Below are 17,822 nucleotides of genomic sequence, written 5' to 3'. Positions count from 1 at the left end.
TTTGGAAGGAATGATGCTAAAGCTGAAACTCCAGTACTTCGGCCACCTCATGCAAAGAGTTGACTCATTGGAAAAGACTCTGATGCTGGGAGGGATTGGGGGCAGGAGGAGAAGGGGACGACAGAGGATGAGATGGCTGGATGGCATCACTGACTCAATGGACGTGAGTCTGAGTGAACTCCGGGGGTTGGTGATGGACAGGGAGTCCTGGCGTGCTTCGATTCATGGGGTCGTGAAGAATCGGACACGACTGAGCGACTGATCTGATCTGATCTGAATAAAAGGTAGCTGAAATGACACAGAATAGTCAAGTAGAGAAATAAGGTTTCAATCACATAAATATGTAATTAATGGGTATTTTGCACAGTGAATTAAAGGTTCTTAAGCAACAAGGCAGCATATATTGAAGATGACATATATTTAAAGTGATGGAACAATTGTACATATAGAGTCTGGGGACTTTCATTAAGTAATAAGGCTCAACAAAGACACATTTAATATTGGAACCACTTAAAACCCAGAAGAACACTTAGAAGAGTCTAGGCAGCAAAAAAGGAAGAGAAATCTAAACAAGACCTGAGAGATATGCCTTAGAGACCCTGACTAAAGTTTATGTGTGTGTGATTTTTTTAACAGTTTATCCAGTCCAGTTTCGATGCACGATACTGGATGCTTGGGGCTAGTGCACTGGGACGACCCAGAGGGATGGTATGGGGAGGGAGGAGGGAGGTGGGTTCAGGATGGGGAACACATGTATACCTGTGATGGATTCATTTTGATATTTGGCAAAACTAATACAATTATGTAAAGTTTAAAAATAAAATTAAAAAAAACAGTTTATCCATAAGAAAGCATTATAAATTGGCATCAAAATCTAATGGTATTTTATCTGAGTTTTCTTATATGTAATGTTGTTTGACTTGATTGGTATCATACTGTGTATATTTGTGACAGGGCATTTTTGCTCAGTTCTTCACCCTTCCCTGTGTGCACACCCTCTGAAGTGTGACTTTGCAGTCCTTCCCACCACAGAAACAGCTCCCTTGACTTCGCATTTGGCCAAGTGACTGCTTTGGCCCAAAGACTAAGGCGGGAAATGATGGTGTGAGAGTTTCTCACTTAGACCTTAAGAGTTGGTATTTCTGCCCATCCCCATGGCTCTGCCATTACCCTGAGAAGAGCATGCTGGGCTAGTATCTGGTCCCAGGAGGAGAATGAGAGACACAGAAAGTGGAGCTAAACCAGAGTCCAGCCTCAGGCAGCAGACACATGCTGGAGCAAGACCAAGTGAGATTTGGAAAGCCAACCAGCTGGGCCTAGACCAATTGGTTGACCCTTAGCCAATACACAGTTCCAAAAGGATAAATACTTGCTCATAATGTTTCTGAGTCTTGAGATGACTTATCACACAATATTTCGCTGGCAGTATCTAGCCGAATACAGTGTCTTTACTAGGTGTCTTGTTTTTAAAAATAATGTCCCCATCTGCTCACACATTGCAACCAAAGGCAACTATTCTTTGCTATCTTTCAGGTATCAAGTTTATGGGTTTTTTTTTTTAATAGTTTTGATTCATAACCAGATACATTATCCAGAGATGCAGAGAAAGGTTGTGTGAAAAAAAATGTGAGTGGTAACTGGCTATTTGACAATATTAAAGAATTATTTGGGGGCAAAATGATAGTATTAGGGTTATGTTTTTGTTTTTCTTTTTAAAAAGAGTCCTTATCTTTTACAGATACATACCAAAATATTTATGGATAAGATGATTTTACTTTGGGAATTTTCTGGGGTTTTCTTCAAAATGATCCAGTTTCAGGGGAGGTGGAATAAACCAAACCAGAGCAGCTGTGAGTTGCATCACCATACCTGAACATAGCTAGGCAATGATTAATATATGGGATCTACTGTGCGGTATGATTTAAATTTTCCATAATGACAGTTTTAATTAGTAATCTGAAAAGAAAAAATAAAGACAGAAAACATTTTCTTTAAAGAAGACAAATGATGGTGAAAGATAGATATATTCTCCCATTTTCTCTGATGAGGGGTGAATACAATAAAATCCAAGGCCTCCAAAGGAAACATTGCCAGCAGGGCTCCCTCCAGATCACCAAGTACTCTCAGCTTCTCTCTAGCAGTGCATCCTCACTTTGTCCTCTGAAAAGAGAGCTTTGTGAATACAATCTGTGCTATGAAAAAAAATGCCTCTTAGTGCAAGCCTGCTGAGCACATAACAGCCATTCAGTGACTGTTCACTTGATAAAAAACACTCCTGGTGGAGGGAGGGGAGGCCAGCTCACAGACACACTGGAGTCCCTGCCACTGTGCTCCCCTGATCTTGCACTCAATATCCACGCTCATGCCCAGTTGAGGGTGACGTGATTGTCTGAACTTCACCAGGAAGTTCAGGAAACATCTAGTTCAAGACTGCCCTTCACAGATACTTTTATCTGTGTTTTTAGTAAGCTGTATTGGTATTTGAAAATCATTGCCATCAGTGAAAACCAACACAGCAATAAGATCTTCTTCATCCAGTGAAGTGAAATATTGTGACATTCTCAGTGCTGGCACAGATAAGGTAACACTGCTCATTAGAGTTGAAATGGAGATCACATTTCTAGAAATCCATTTGGCAGTGTATGGCAAGTTCGCAGTCATGCTCTTTGAGGCCGTAAACCCTCTGCTAGGAATTACTAAGAGCAATACCATCAATGTGTTCAAAATGTACACACTAGATGCAAAGAGACTTGCGAACAATAAGTTAATTCTGCTACCTACCTCTGACCTACTGTGGCACTAAAATAATGCTTATAAAGAAATATTAAATGAAATAGAAAATTCCTGTGATAAATGACTGTTTATACACTATGATCTCTACTGTATTATCTGAATAAATGTATTTATTGAAAGTGATTTTATCAAATATTTGAGCAGTTGCTTTGGGAAGGTGGATCATGAATACTTTTTATTTCCCTTTCTGCAGACTTTTTCAATGTTTGCCAAATTTTCTTCAGTAATAAAAATATAAGTTTCATTATTACAAAAGTATTTTTTTTTTGCCATGGAAGTGCTGCTTTTTTTTTTTTTTTTATTTTATTTTTAAACTTTACAATATTGTATTAGTTTTGCCAAGTATTTTAAAACCATTAGTTCTTCTAGTAATTCCTCCATCATGTAAAATTGCCCTGTATTTCTTTATTTTCCTTTCTCATTTCAATTTTCTTAAAAATAAACTTTTTTAATGTATTGAGGTATTTACAATGAGTTAATTTCTGCTATATAGAAAAGTGATTCATTTTATATATGCATGTATATGTCTATATACACATATACGTACATTCTTTTTCACGTTCTTTTCCATTATGGTTGATCACAAGATATTGACTACAGTTCCCTGTGCCGTATGGTAGGACCTTCTAGTTTTCCCTGTATTTCTTAGCTGCCTGATGATAGTGACTTTGGTGACAGACACAAACAACAGCTTAAGATATACTCAGAATAGCGCCTATGGCTTCTACATCTATATATAGCTTTCTTTGGCTTAGTTAAAAGCACAATAACAGCTCTATCTCAAGGTCATTTTGAAGATAAAGAAGACACAACGTATAATACGGTCTTTATAAGCAGCCTTCAAGTTCTCGGTTTCCTTTGTATACATGATATAAAATGTTGACAAGACGTGGGTAAGACACCATACCTGAACATACAGTGTAATCCATGAAAACTGCCATTATTATTACTACTTTTTTGAATGAGTACTTTAAGCAAGGCATTTGGACTTTGACATCTTGTTTCTGTACACACCCTCTTGTATAATGAAGCCAAAGATTATACAAAGAAAGGATCCTGTCTATCTGGGGTCAGGCCCTGCACCTGTCCTCCTGTTCTCCATCACTGGTTTCCTGAAGTCATCTGCCTTTTCCAAAGAGGGACTCATGCCTCTCCTGCAACACTGAGTTCTGCTCAGACACAACATCATTTACTCATTTTTCCAAGTTTTAGCAGGGCACTTTTAGCTTTCACTACTCCCTGGGGATGACACCCTCCTTTGTCACCACCCTATTAGAACTCCCATTAAGCTGTGGAAGAAGAAATGTGTCTCTTAGCACAAAAATGGCAAGCCACTCCAGTGTTCTTGCCTGGAGAATCACAGAATCCCAGCCCTCGTGGGCTGCTGTTTCTAGGGTCGCACAGTCGGACACGACTGAAGCGACTTAGCAGCAGCAGCAGCACAAAAATAAATTTAGAAAGAACAGCAACTCTGTGTATAATTGGAACACAGACTGCATTTGGCCAGCTTTTTTGCCAAGTAATTTGTTAGGAGACAACTGGACAAAAATTGCGGAAAGGAATAAAAGACTAAATCAGAGCTCTAAATTAGCCCCTTACCTAGGTTCAGCCATTTTTCCTCATCATGCTTCAATATGGCCACTATAAAATTGCAGTCTTAAATCTAGTGGGCTTCTGTGATGGTTTAAACGAGCTAACTTCTAGATCCAAAGCATCTCAGAGGTCTCATATTATCTAAGAGGTCATACACTTTCCGAAGTGTATATTTTCAATTTAAGAAATTTCTTTCATATCCACAAAGATACTTTCAGCTTCATAAAATTCACATTTTTTTGAGATAGTCTGTGATGTTGTTAGATAAAAATAATAGCTGTGCTGCTGCTGCTGCTGCTAAGTCAGTTCAGTTGTGTCCAATTCTGTGCGACCCCATAGACGGCAGCCCACCAGGCTCCCCCGTCCCTGGGATTCTCCAGGCAAGAACACTGGAGTGGGTTGCCATTTCCTTCTCCAATGCATGAAAGTGAAAAGTGAAAGTGAAGTCGCTCAGTGGTGCCTGACCCTCAGCGACCCCATGGACTGCAGCCTTCCAGGCTCCTCCGTCCATGGGATTTTCCAGGCAAGAGTACTGGAGTGGGGTGCCATTGCCTTCTCCGAAATAATAGCTGTAAAGTTCTTTATTATATTGAACAGAAGTCTACCTTCCTCTAACAACCCCACCATAGTCATAGTTCTATTTGGGGGATCTTTACAACATAAATGTTTTTCCTATTTTCTTTGAGGTGTCATTTTTACTTTGTTTAAGAACAAAAAGGGGAGAAGAGGGAAAACAGTAATTTTCATAAGACACAGAAAGGAAGCTAGCACTGAAAAAAGTATTTTTCCTTTTAAAATTATATTTTTAATCAACTGAATATTCCTGTCATCTGCCTTTTCTCTCAACTTCTGTATGCTGTCATCTTTTCTTATTCAGACAAGTAACTAAGTTTTACAGCATAATGTGGGATTATAAGCTTTGACACTGAAGTCTTGGCTTTATTATTCACTAGCTCGGCCATCTTGGGCAACTTAATTAATATCCCCATACCTCATTTTCCTTATCTGTCAGTTGGAGGATTATAATATTACATATTTCACAAAGCTATTGCTCTAAATGTTTTACTTGCATGTGGATAGTCTACATAAAACACATCATAAGATTTGGAATAGATACCGCCCCCATAAATGTTCATCATTGATAGAGGTGGTATGGTTTCCAGCACCTCCTCATATGGCTAGATGATTTGGGCATTCTAGTTTGCCAGTGTCCTTCTTAAATTATAGTGGCAGAACTGGTAGCAGAAACATAATCAGGAAAACTCAGAACACACTGGGATGCTCACCACTTGATCAGGATGTTCAGTTCAGTTCAGTCGCTCAGTCGTGTCCAACTCTTTGTGACCCCGTGGACTGAGGCATGCCAGGCCTTCCTGTCCATCACCAACTCCCGGAGTTTGCCCAAACTCATGTCCATCCAGCTGGTGATGCCATGCAACCATCTCATCCTCTGTTGTCCCCTTCTCCTCCTGCTTTCAATCTTTTCCAGCATCAGGGTCTTTTCAAATGAGTCAGTTCTTCGCATCAGATGGCCAAAGTATTGGAGTTTCAGCTTCAGCATCAGTCCTTCCAATGAGTAGTCAGGACTTATTTCCTTTAGGATGGACTGGTTGGATCTCCTTGCTGTCCAAGGGACTCTTAAGAGTCTTCTCCAACACCACAATTCACAAACATCAATTCTTCAAAGTTCAGCTTTCTTTATAGTGCAACTCTCATATCCATACATGACTACTGGAAAAACCATAGCTTTGACTAGATGGACTTTTGTTGGCAAAGTAACGTCTCTGCTTTTTAATATTCTCTCTAAGTTGGTCATAAATTTTCTTCCAAGGAGTAAGCATCTTTTAGGATGTTAGCCACTTGAAATTGAGCAAGTTATTCAATATGTTTAAAACCTACAGATTCTTCATGTATAAAATGGGAATAATAAGATTATTCTCTTTGTAAAGCTTTTGTGAACATTTTAGTAATAGTGATATATGAGGTACTGCTGCTGCTGCTGCTAAGTCGCTTCAGTCGTGTCCGACTCTGTGCGACCCCATCGAAGGCAGCCCACCAGGCTTCCCCATCCCTGGGATTCTCCAGGCAAGAACACTGGAGTGGGTTGCCATTTCCTTCTCCAATGCATGAAAGTGAAAGTGAAATCGCTCAGTCGTGTCCGACTCTAGCGACCCCACGGACTGCAGCCTACCAGACTCCTACATCCATGGGATTTTCTAGGCAAAAGTACTGGAGTGAGGTGCCGTTGCCTAAGTAGGTACGAATCATGGTTCTAAGCACATCTTGACAGACTGTGTACATTCAATATTGTTACGACAGGAGATGGTCTAGGAGGTACTAGCTGTCTAACTCTAGCATGATACTTTCCCAGTAGGCACAGAGTCTGAGCTGAGCCCACCTCTGATAAACCCCATACAGACCTGACCACATCTCTGGCTGGCTCCACTATCAGACAGTTTAACAGGAAGGAGGCAAAGAGAAGAAGAGAAGAAGGTTGAGGAAGTGTAGGGGAGAAAGAGGAAGAGGTTATAGCAGTGATAGAGAACTAGGGAACACACCAAGCGAGTGGTTACTCTCAGAAAGAGGGAACAGGAGAAGAACCACCAAGAGAAGGGCTTTTTAAAAATTTTCTTAACCCATGCCAGACCGGGTTTCCCTGATAGCTCGGTTGGTAAAGAATTTGCCTGCAATGCAGGAGACCCTGGTTCGATTCCTGGGCCAGGAAGATCCGCTGGAGAAGGGATAGGCTACCCTCTCCAGTATTCTTGGGCTTCCCTTGTGGCTAAGCTGGTAAAGAATCCGCCTGCAATATGGGAGACCTGGGTCCAATCCCTGAGTTGGGAAGATTCCCTGGAGAAGGAAAAGGCTACCCACTCCAGTATTCTGGCCTGGAGAATTCCATGGACTGTACAGTCCATGAGGTTGCAAAGAGCTGGACATGACTGAGCTATATGGCCTATAAGATTTATGTTAAAAAAAAAAAAAAAAAAGAAGAAAGAAAGAAAATAGCCTTACAATATTCATACTGTAACTTGCTTATTAAGAAGCAATGGCATGAAGAACAAAGCTGCATTTTCCTTTTATTAACAGTTGCATTTTCATGGACTCCATCTTTAAACCTCTCCATTTGAATACCAGATTCAGCTGTTTCTGCAAAGTATAGTTTTTGATTCATGTGACTAAGATTCTTCTTATAGATTCTTTTCATGATTCATTTGTGAATTCTTTAGCACTGTTGGAAAAGTTAAAGGCACTGTAGGGTGGTAGAAGCGGAGAAGGCAATGGCACCCCACTCCAGTACTCTTGCCTGGAAAATCCCATGGACAGAGGGGCCTGGTGGGCTGCAGTCCATGGGGTCGAGAAGAGTCGGACACTACTGAGCAACTTCACTTTCCCTTTTCACTTTCATGCATTGGAGACGGAAATGGCAACCCACTCCAGTGTTCTTGCCTGGAGAATCCCAGGGACGGGAGAGCCTGGTGGGCTGCCATCTATGGGGTTGCACAGAGTCAGACACGACTGAAGCGACTTAACAGCAGCAGCAGCAGCAGCAGGGTGGTAGAAGATATTTCCACTTCCTCTTAGTACTTACAGAAATCTAAAGGATTGACAAAATTTCTCTCCACTGGGAGAGTTTAACCTCAAACTGCTTTCATGGATCTTTTACAAGCATTTTGATACTGACAGGCCCAAGTCCCTTTGAGTTCTGAATTTTGGAGGTTCACCCATCCCAAACCAGTGATTCTCAATCTGTTGACAGAGTTGCACCATTTTCCCCCTTCTCTGCATCCCCTGGGGTCTCTGACCAAAGAATTTAGTGTTAGATGCCACCAGTAGTAAGTATCCCCATGGCAATCTGAAGGTGAAATTGAAGAGACGCCATGACTCTTCCTGTGTCAACAACATCCAGCCTGAGGACTTAGACAAGAGCAGATAAACCCTGCTAATGAAGGGTCTCAGTCTTCCTCTGAATAACCCTTCTTGGAGCATACATAGCTGTAGTTTTCAGTGGTGTTTTTTGAGATTCCTGTACCTCCTGATTTCCAGAAAAAAATCAGCAACTGCTTCTAATCTTTATTCTTATGGCCCTTCCAATGGTGTTGCAGCCTCTCATCCTCTACATTAAGTTCCTCCCTGTTTGGAACACCTAGAGTGTTGTTGTTATTTCCATGATACTGTGGTTGATGCATCAATGCTGGCTGCATGGTAGAATTGCCTGGAAGTTTTTAGGAAACACTAATGCATGGCTTTCACTTCTGGGAAGGGGCCTAGGTATCCATATTTTTTCAATGCTCTTCAGATATTTCCAATAGGCATCCAAGAATGAAAACTACTGTCTCAAATTGAATTCCCAACCTCAGGGTTTCGTTTCTTTTCTATCAGACTTTCATTTTTTTGTCATTTTAAATTAGGTTTAACAAGTCAGGAAGCTCACTTTATCCCCCTTCAGTGTTTTCCCAGCAAACTGAAGAGAGGCCAGTACATGCAGTTTTCAAACTGGCCTAGGGTTTCTGGATATCTGGCTAAAAACCACATGGCAGACACAAATGCCAATGCAAATACAAATATATAAACAAATAAAATCTTTAACATAAGTGATTTTTAAATATTGATCATGCAGTTTGCAAAATAACTGAAAATCTATTTTGAAAATGAAACATGTATCAATAGAAGCAGAATCTCAAGACATATTCAACAAAGAAAATAAAAATTGGTGAGCTCTAAAATAGATAAAACTTTCTCAGAACGCAGCTCAGAAAGGAAAATAATAAGAGCAAGCCCATTGTATACTTTTCTTAGCACAAAAGAGAAGTGACATGGAGGTTAAATTTGTTCCAAAAGAAACGATAGAGAGCAAAGTAAAGGCAATTTTCTCAGAGATAATGGCTGAGAATTTTCTAGATTTGATGAAAAACATTGACTGTCAGGTTCAGTAAGGTCAAAAAATCTTAAGCACGGTGAATAAGAAGAAACCCATACCTAGACACAGCCTAGTGAAACTGCAGAATACTCAAAAAAAAGAGATGCTGATCTTTAAGGCAGCCAGTTAGAAAGGATGGATCACCTAAAAAGAAAAGGCTTTACAGAGATAGGTGGGTTTTTTAAAGCAGCAGTGGAGGCAAGAATATGATATGATATTACCTTGAACAGTGAGTGAAAGTAACCATCAACCTACAAAGCATACACAGCAAACTTGTCTTTCAAGAATGTGGACAAGAAAAAGACTTTTCGTACGAAAGAAAATTGAAAGAGAATAACACCAATATATTCTTTCTAAAGGAACATGTATATATATTTAAGAAAGAAACAAAGTTATACAAGAAGGAAAGTCTAAGTTACAAAGGAAAAGAATGTTAATCAAAGGAACTAAATATATGGCAAGTCTAATCAGATTCTGTATAAAATAACAATATTAAAGATGTCTATTGGATAAAAATACAAGACAATACTAAAATATTGGGTAATAATATCATGGAAGTTTTACATATAAAAATACAAGTTGGGAGGGGGCTCTCTGTCAATGTGTTCTAAGATCTGTGTATTACTTAGGATGATAGTAAGACATTGTTTAACTTCCAGGGTTTTTAAACTACATGGAAGTTCATAATTCTTTAACAGCACTAGAATAATAAAAATAGAATGCTTATCTTCCAAACTAGTAATGGGGGAAAATGAAGTGAAGAAAAAGCAAATTCAGTTAGTCCAAAAGAAAAGAACATAGGAGAGAAGGAAAGAAAAGAGGAAGGAAGGAAGGGGGAAAAAAGGAAACCTACAACAAGGCGTACAAATAGATGCAAAAAATTTAAAGGTAGGACTAGATGCACATTTCATTCATTTAAGTGGACCAAAGTTCACAGTCAAAAAAGATTCTCAGATTTATGTTTAAAAGTCCATTCGAATTCATTATTTAGATACATCTTAAATAAAAGGGCCTGGAAAACTTAAAAGAAAAAAAATTAAAATGCTATACCTGGCAAACTCTAAAGAAATAAAAAGTAAGAAAGGAAGGGATGGAAGAAAGAAGTTAATGTAGCCATTATCATTATAAAACAGGCCGTAAGTCATGTATAATAAATGCTGTATGAAATAGGTACAGTCTATTAGGGAGTAGCACCTAATTCTTTTCAGAAAAATTGGGGAAGAAGAGAAAGAAGTTCAAGGAAGAAAAGGAAATAACATTTGGCCAATGCTTGTTGAACAACTGCTTATTCCTGACCCTCACGCATGTGGTTTATTTGTACTCTCTCCTTGCAATCCTTATGATAACTCTCCACAATGTGAATTATTACTTCCAGGCTAAGTATTAATAGATTGCCTAAGGGCTCTTTTGTGGCTGAACAGGAAATTGAATCAAATTCTGTCAAATCAGAAAACTCTCTATGTGAAAACTGAACCTTAAGGATTTGTGTGTAGAGTTGACAGATAAAATACAGAGTACTCAGATTTAAAATCCAGATAAGTAACAGATAATTATTTTTGTATATGTATCCCATGCAGTATATGGGACATACCTATACTAAAAAAAAAATTATTGACATTTATCTGAAATTCAGATTTAACAGGGAGTCCTGAATTTTATTTTCTAAATTTGGCAACTCTAGGTGGGGATAAACTAAAAGAGAGTTGAGATGACAGGGCTTATCAGGGAAAATATTAATACATTCTCTTTCTGCCATACTCCATTTTGAGCACTTAGAGGACTTATTTTTAACTTACCTAATTAGAAGTGAATTGTGAGATTTATTGTCCCTAATTTTCAAATGGAACTCTTAGAAATATATATACTATAAGAATGTCCCATCACAATGATATAGTTTCAAGCATCATTGGGGTCCATATTTGCTTCAGTCTGTTTTATTTGTACTGTAAACGGAGGGTACAAATCCTGGTTGAACTGGAAGGATGAAGCACCCAGGCGAGGTTATTCATAGATTTCCTGGGGCAGATGCATTTTAAATTAAGCTTTATGGGAGGAGAAGAACATAGGTTGGACCTCTCTTTAAAAAACAATATTGCCTATTAGGCAATATCATAGAAATATGTAGGATCTGGGTTAACAATATAAATGAATATATAAACTATATGACTGTTTCAATTTACCTGAAAAATATCATTGTGTGATATGCAATTTTAAGTATGAAATTATAAAAAATATATGTGTCAGTTACCCATACACAACTGCATTTTCTGCACATTTGAAGAATGGGAGATTCTAATAAAAAAATCTCTTTCCACCAGAGCAGTAGCATCACATATGCTTGGGGAGACTGAGTAGAACATCTCCTGTGACGTGCCTCACCCCATCTTTCCACCCAAAATTGAAGACAATCTGATATGCTGATGGTAGGTGATTATTGTTTTTAACTCAGACACTATGTTATGCCTTGCCAAAAGAGGAATCTATAAAAAGGGAACTGGAGGTTGAGTGGATGTGCAATCTTCTTCTGATGCTATGATGTTACTGAATGTCAGTTTCCACATTCACCCTAACCCAAATTTTCAGAGTTAAACGTGCATCTGTTCACGTGTGGTCTATGTCTGTTTCCTGTCACAATGACAGTTGAGTAGTCATGAAAGGGACCAAATTAGCCTACAAAACTCAAAATATTTGCTATCTATCTTTTTGCAACAACAAAAAATGCTGCCAGTCTCTAATTATAGATAAAAGGATCTTTTCTGTTGGAAGTAAAGTTGAAGGCGATCCATTTAGAGTGATGGGCAGGAATTTATTCATGAAATCCAATGATGTCCAAAGCACAGCTCAACAAGGCAGCAACACATCAGACTAGAAGTTTCTGTAGTTAGAATTCAGCTAGCTCTGGCTTCATATCCCACCTTATGTAGATAATATACATGTGAGACTGTTGAGAGGGTTAAAGCTAAGCCTGATGCTGAAAGTACCCGCCAAATGTTTGATCTCTTCATTTAAATAAATATTTAAGTAAATATCAACTTCCCCCCTACATTCTGTTTCATCTCAGAAGAAAGTACCTGAGTACAGTCGCTCTGATAAAATGAGACAAAACAAGGTCCCTGTGTAATTTTGTCTAAGCACAGGCAAACACAAGGTCATGGGACTAGCCATAAAATGACAAACACCCACTTTCCTGGTTAAAAATTAATGGCTTCCTTTTCCTTGCCGAGCATAAAATCGTTTCTGCTTTCTGACAGCATCCAGTATAGAGTGAACCCCACACCTCCATAGACCCTCCCCTCCCTGCAGTGAATCATAAACTCAAGTTGTCCAACTACAGGTGTCCTTATGGTCTTTGGCTGAAAGTCGTTGACAGATGGGACAGTGAGATGGGAATAATGTCAGATTGTTTTATTTGTATTTTAAAAACTATAAACTGTACAGTGGTGGTTATAGGGAAGAAAAGTAATAATTATTGAATAATACTATGTCAGGCATTTTAAGTGCTTTTTTTTTTTTTTCATAATTCTCATTTGAGTTAGATATTGTGATCTACCTTTTACTGACACAGAAGCTGAGGACTGTTGAAGGTGACTAGGTCTGTTCACTCTGTGTGTGCTCAGTTGTGTCTGACTCTTTGCAACCCCCTGGATCATAGCCCGCCAGTCTCCTCTGTCCATGGGATTTCCCAGGCAAGAATACTGGAGTGGGTGGCCATTTCCTTCTCCAGGGGATCTTCCCCGCCCAGGAATCAAACTACATTGGCAGGAGGATTCCTTACCACTGAGTCACCTGAGTCTGGGGCATGGCAGATGTGTGTGTCACTTAGAAGTGTATAATGGCAGAGAGAATCACTGTCTTTTCTAAGGAAAGCCAGTGTAGTGAGGATTAAAGCCTCTGTCTTCCTCTTAGCCTCTCTTGTATGTATTACACCATGTTGGGCATGGGGCCAAGATGCATAGGTTGTCTTTCTGAACATCTTAGAACCTTCTCTATTCCTCTTTCCCTTAGACTTAAACCCCTTGGAGCAGCTGTTAGTTATGTCTCTGCTATTAGCACTTAAAATACGAGATTAGGAATATGAGATAAGAAAGAAGCAACTGCCTAACCACAAGTCTTCATAGTCACCCAGGGAGATCAGTCAAACCATTGACGTTCAGAGTCTTATAATGACTTATGACCTTTGCATTTTTTCACATGGATAAATTGTGTCTTTCCAGCTATATTGTTGCTTCCTGGAAAGCAGAGAACATAAACAAATCTTTGAATATTTCTTTTTGTCTTTCTCTACACAACAGGATAAAGAGTGAAGTAGATATAATAATTCTTATATTTTTGTTACATTTTTTCCTGAAAACTCAAGAGAAACTAAAGAAATTTACATCATAGTTTCTTCATGGGAAGAGATCTGAAACAGACCAACAATATTCCTCCTGGTAGAGATGTTTCTAGGGTATTGTATTGTATTGTTTGGTCACTAAGCAGTGTCCGACTCTTTTGCAATCCCATGGACTATAGTCCGCCAGGCTCCTCTGTCCATGGGATTCTCCAGGCAAGAATACTGGAGTGGATAGACATTTCCTTCTCCAGGGGATCCTCCCAACCCATGGATCAAATCCACATCTCCCACATCTGCTGCATTGGCAGGTGAATTCTTTACCACTTAGCCACCTGGGAAGCCCGTTTATAGGGTAGATTATGTTTAAAGGAGCATAGACAGAAAGAGATTGAGAGAAGGGGAGAAAGGAAAGAGGTAATTGATGAATGTGGCAGTTTTTCCTTAATTCTTGAATTTATGTTCAAATCCCAACTAAAGTTTCTCTAAATTAAGTCCTTGCATAGAATAACCTGTATTAGATATGGTCATTACTTTGCAAAGAGATTACAGTATAGGGAAAGATAAGACCTGCACTAAAATAATCTTATGTAGTCCATGATGAATTAATCATGAGTACCACTGTACCTGCTGTGAAATAATAAGAAATAAACACGTTACTCTGCCACTGGTTCACAGAGCTCCTAAAACCATTGCCATTTGGTGGCATTAAAGGCATGAATCCCAATATTCCAAAGAAAGTAATGTGCCATGTGCATTTTGGGGAAAATGAGATGTCCTAATCGTTGATGCTGAGGAAACAAACAGGAGAATAGTGGGATATAACTCATGAAAAGTGTAGAGCCAGACCACCTTCCTTGCCTCCTGAGAAATATGTATGCAGATCAAGAAGCAACAGTTAGAACTGGACATGGAACAACGGACTTGTTGCAACTTGGGAAAGGAGTACATCAAGACTGTATATTGCCACCCTGTTTATTTAACTTATGCATAGTGTACATCATGTGAACTGTTGGGCTTGATGAAGCACAAGCCAGAATCAAGATTACCAGAAGAAATATCAATCAATAACCTCAGATATGCAGATGACACCATCCTTATGGCACAAAGTGAAGAGGAACTAAAGAGCCTCTTGACGAAAGTGAAAGAGGAAAGTGAAAAAGCTGGCTTAAAACTCAACATTCAAAAAACAAAGATCATGGCATCTGGTCCCATGACTTCATGGAAAATAGATGGGGAAACAATGGAAACAGTGAGAGACTTTATTTTCTTGGGCTCCAAAATCACTACTGATGGTGACTGCAGCCACGAAATAAAAAGATGCTTGCTCCTTGGAAGAAAAGCTATGACCAGCCTAGACATCATATTAACAATCAGAGACATCACTTTGCCAACAAAGGTCTGTTTAGTCAAAGCTATGGTTTGTCCATTAGTCATGTATCGATGTGAGAGTTGGACCAAAAAGGAAGCTGAGTGCCAAAGAATTGATTCATTTGAACTCTGGTGTTGGAGAAGACTCTTGAGAGTCCCTTGGACAATAAGAAGATCAAACCAGTTATTCCTAAAAGAAATCAGTTCTCAATATTCATTGAAAGGTCAGATGCTGAAGCTGAAGCTCCAATAATTTGGCCACCTGATTCGAAGAACTGACTCCCTGGAAAAGACCCTGATGCTGAGAAAGATTGAAGGCAGGAGGAGAAGGGGATCACAGAGGATGAGATGGTTGGATGGCATCACCAACTGGATGGACATGAGTTTGAGCAAGCTCTGGGAGTTAGTGATGGACAGGGAGACCTGGCATGCTGCAGTCCATGGGGTCGCAGAGTCAGACACAACTGAGCGACTGAACTGACTGATAGAGTCAGGTGTTCTCTAGTCCCCAGTATCTCTAGACAAGAGAAAGCTGGAAGCCAGAATAGACAGCCAGTTTATTTTTTCATTTAATTTTGAGAATACAAGCCAGAATTTGCTTTTTACACGAAAGAATAGATATTATGGTTCCATTTATGTGAATAACTTTGAATAGTCAAATTCAAAGAAACATAAAATAAAATGGTGGTTACCAAGGGCCAGAGCAGGGAGGAATGGGAAGTTACTGTTTAAAAGGCACAGAGTTTCTGCTTGGGATGATGAAAAAGATCTGGAGAATGTTAGTTGCAATGACTGTACTTAATGCCAGTGAACTGTACATATAAAAATGGTGAAAATGGTAATTTTTCTGTTATGTATACTTTACCAAAATTGAAAGAAAAATTAGGAAAATAGTTTTTAGGGAAGACTGTGGTTTAATCAAGAAAGCAAAATTTTGGTGAGTCTTTTAGCTGTACAAATGGAAGGTAAGTGCTGCTGTGAGTCCTGAACATGCTTCACACCTAGACGGACCACATTTCTGTTCAATGGGACTTGCTCTTCAGAGATAATTATGACATGAACTAATTTTTGACATCCTCTAACTGGGGATTGGGGCATAGGCTTGGATCACTGTGATATTGAATCGTTTGCCTTGGAAAAGAACAGAGATCATTCTGTCGTTTTTGAGATTGCATCCAAGTACTGCCTTTCGGACTCTTTTGTTGACCATGATGGCTACTCCATTTCTTCTGAGGGATTCCTGCCCACAGTAGTAGATATAATGATCATCTGAGTTAAATTCACCCATTCCGGTCCATTTTAGTTTGCTGATTCCTAGAATGCCGACGTTCACTCTTGCCATCTCCTGTTTGATCACTTCCAATTTGCCTCGATTCATGGACCTAACATTCCAGGTTCCTATGCAACATTGCTCTTTACAGCATCGGACCTTGCTTCTATCACCAGTCACACCCACAACTGGGTATTGTTTTTGCTTTGGCTCCATCCCTTCATTCTTTGCAGAGTTATTTCTTCACTGATCTCCTGTAGCGTATTGGGCACCTACCGACCTGGGGAGTTCCTCTTTCAGTATCCTATCATTTTGCCTTTTCATACTGTTCATGGGGTTCTCAAGGCAAGAATACTGAAGTGGTTTGCCATTCCCTTCTCCAGTGGAGCACCCGTCCGTCTTGGGTGGCCCCACACAGCATGGCTTAGTTTCATTGAGTTAGACAAGGCTGTGGTCCATGTGATCAGATTGGCTAGTTTTCTGTGACTGTGGTTTCAGTGTGTCTGCCCTCTGATGCCCTCTCAAAACACCTACCATCGTACTTGGGTTTCTCTTACCTTGGACGTGGGGTATCTCTTCACGGCTGCTCCACTAAAGCGAAGCTGCTGCTCCTTACCTTGGACTAGGTCGCCCCTCCTGACCTTGAACATGGAGTAGCTCCTCTCGGCCCTCCTGCATCACGCAGCCACCACTCCTTGGACGTGGGGATTCAATATCACAGTGATCTAAGCCTATGCCCCAACCAGTAACGCTGAAGTTGAACGGGTTTGTGAAGACCTACAAGACCTTTTAGAACTAACACCCAAAAAAGATGTCCTTTTCATTATAGGGGACTGGAATGCAAAATGAGGATTAATGGCAAATTTGGCCTTGGAATACGGAATGAAGCAGCTCAAAGGCTAATAGAGTTTTGCCAAGACAACACACTAGTCATAGCATACACCCTCTTCCAACAACACAAGAGAAGACTCTACACATGGACATCATCAGATGGTTAACACTGAAATCAGATTGATTATATTCTTTGCAGTCAAAGATGGAGAAGCTCTATACAGTCAGCAAAAAGAAGACCCAGAGCTGACTGTGGCCCAGATCATGAGCTCCTTACTGCCAAATTCAGACTTAAATTGAAGAAAGTAGGGAAAACCACTAGACCATTCAGGTATGACATAAATCAAATCCCTTACGATTATACACTGGAAGTGAGAAATAGATTTAAGGGACTAGATCTGATAGACAGAGTACCTGATGAACTATGGACAGAGGTTTGTGATATTGTACAGGAGACAGGGATCAAGACCATCCCCATGGAAAAGAAATGCAAAAAAGCAAAATGGCTGTCTGAGGAGGCCTTACAAATAGCTGTGAAAAGAAGGGAAGCAAAAAGTAAAGGAGAAAAGGAAAGGTATAAGCATCTGAATGCAGAGTTCCAAAGAATAGCAAGGAGAGATAAGAAAACCTTCCTCAGCGATCAATGCAAAGAAATAAAGGAAAACAACAGAATGGGAAAGACTAGAGATCTCTTCAAGAAAATTAGAGATACC

General features: G+C 39.6%; 1 protein-coding gene and 1 long non-coding RNA gene across 2 annotated transcripts in view; one reads left to right on the top strand and one right to left on the bottom strand.

Moving 5' to 3' along the window:
- LOC104981907 overlaps positions 1–17,822 on the top strand; it is a 45,696-nt gene that overhangs the window by 14,261 nt on the left and 13,613 nt on the right. The window contains exon 2 of the long non-coding RNA XR_824430.1: positions 11,626–11,730. This is a non-coding gene — a long non-coding RNA (uncharacterized LOC104981907). The remainder of the gene's footprint in view (positions 1–11,625; positions 11,731–17,822) is intronic.
- GPR141 (G protein-coupled receptor 141) overlaps positions 1–17,822 on the bottom strand; it is a 69,204-nt gene that overhangs the window by 45,780 nt on the left and 5,602 nt on the right. The gene's annotated exons all lie outside the window — the stretch shown is intronic.

Source organism: Bison bison, unplaced genomic scaffold (genome assembly GCF_000754665.1).
Source record: "Bison bison bison isolate TAMUID 2011002044 unplaced genomic scaffold, Bison_UMD1.0 scf7180017864525, whole genome shotgun sequence".
Lineage (NCBI taxonomy): Eukaryota > Metazoa > Chordata > Mammalia > Artiodactyla > Bovidae > Bison > Bison bison.
The sequence above is the reverse complement of the archived record's forward strand: the minus strand, read 5'-3'. Positions and strand labels throughout refer to the sequence as shown.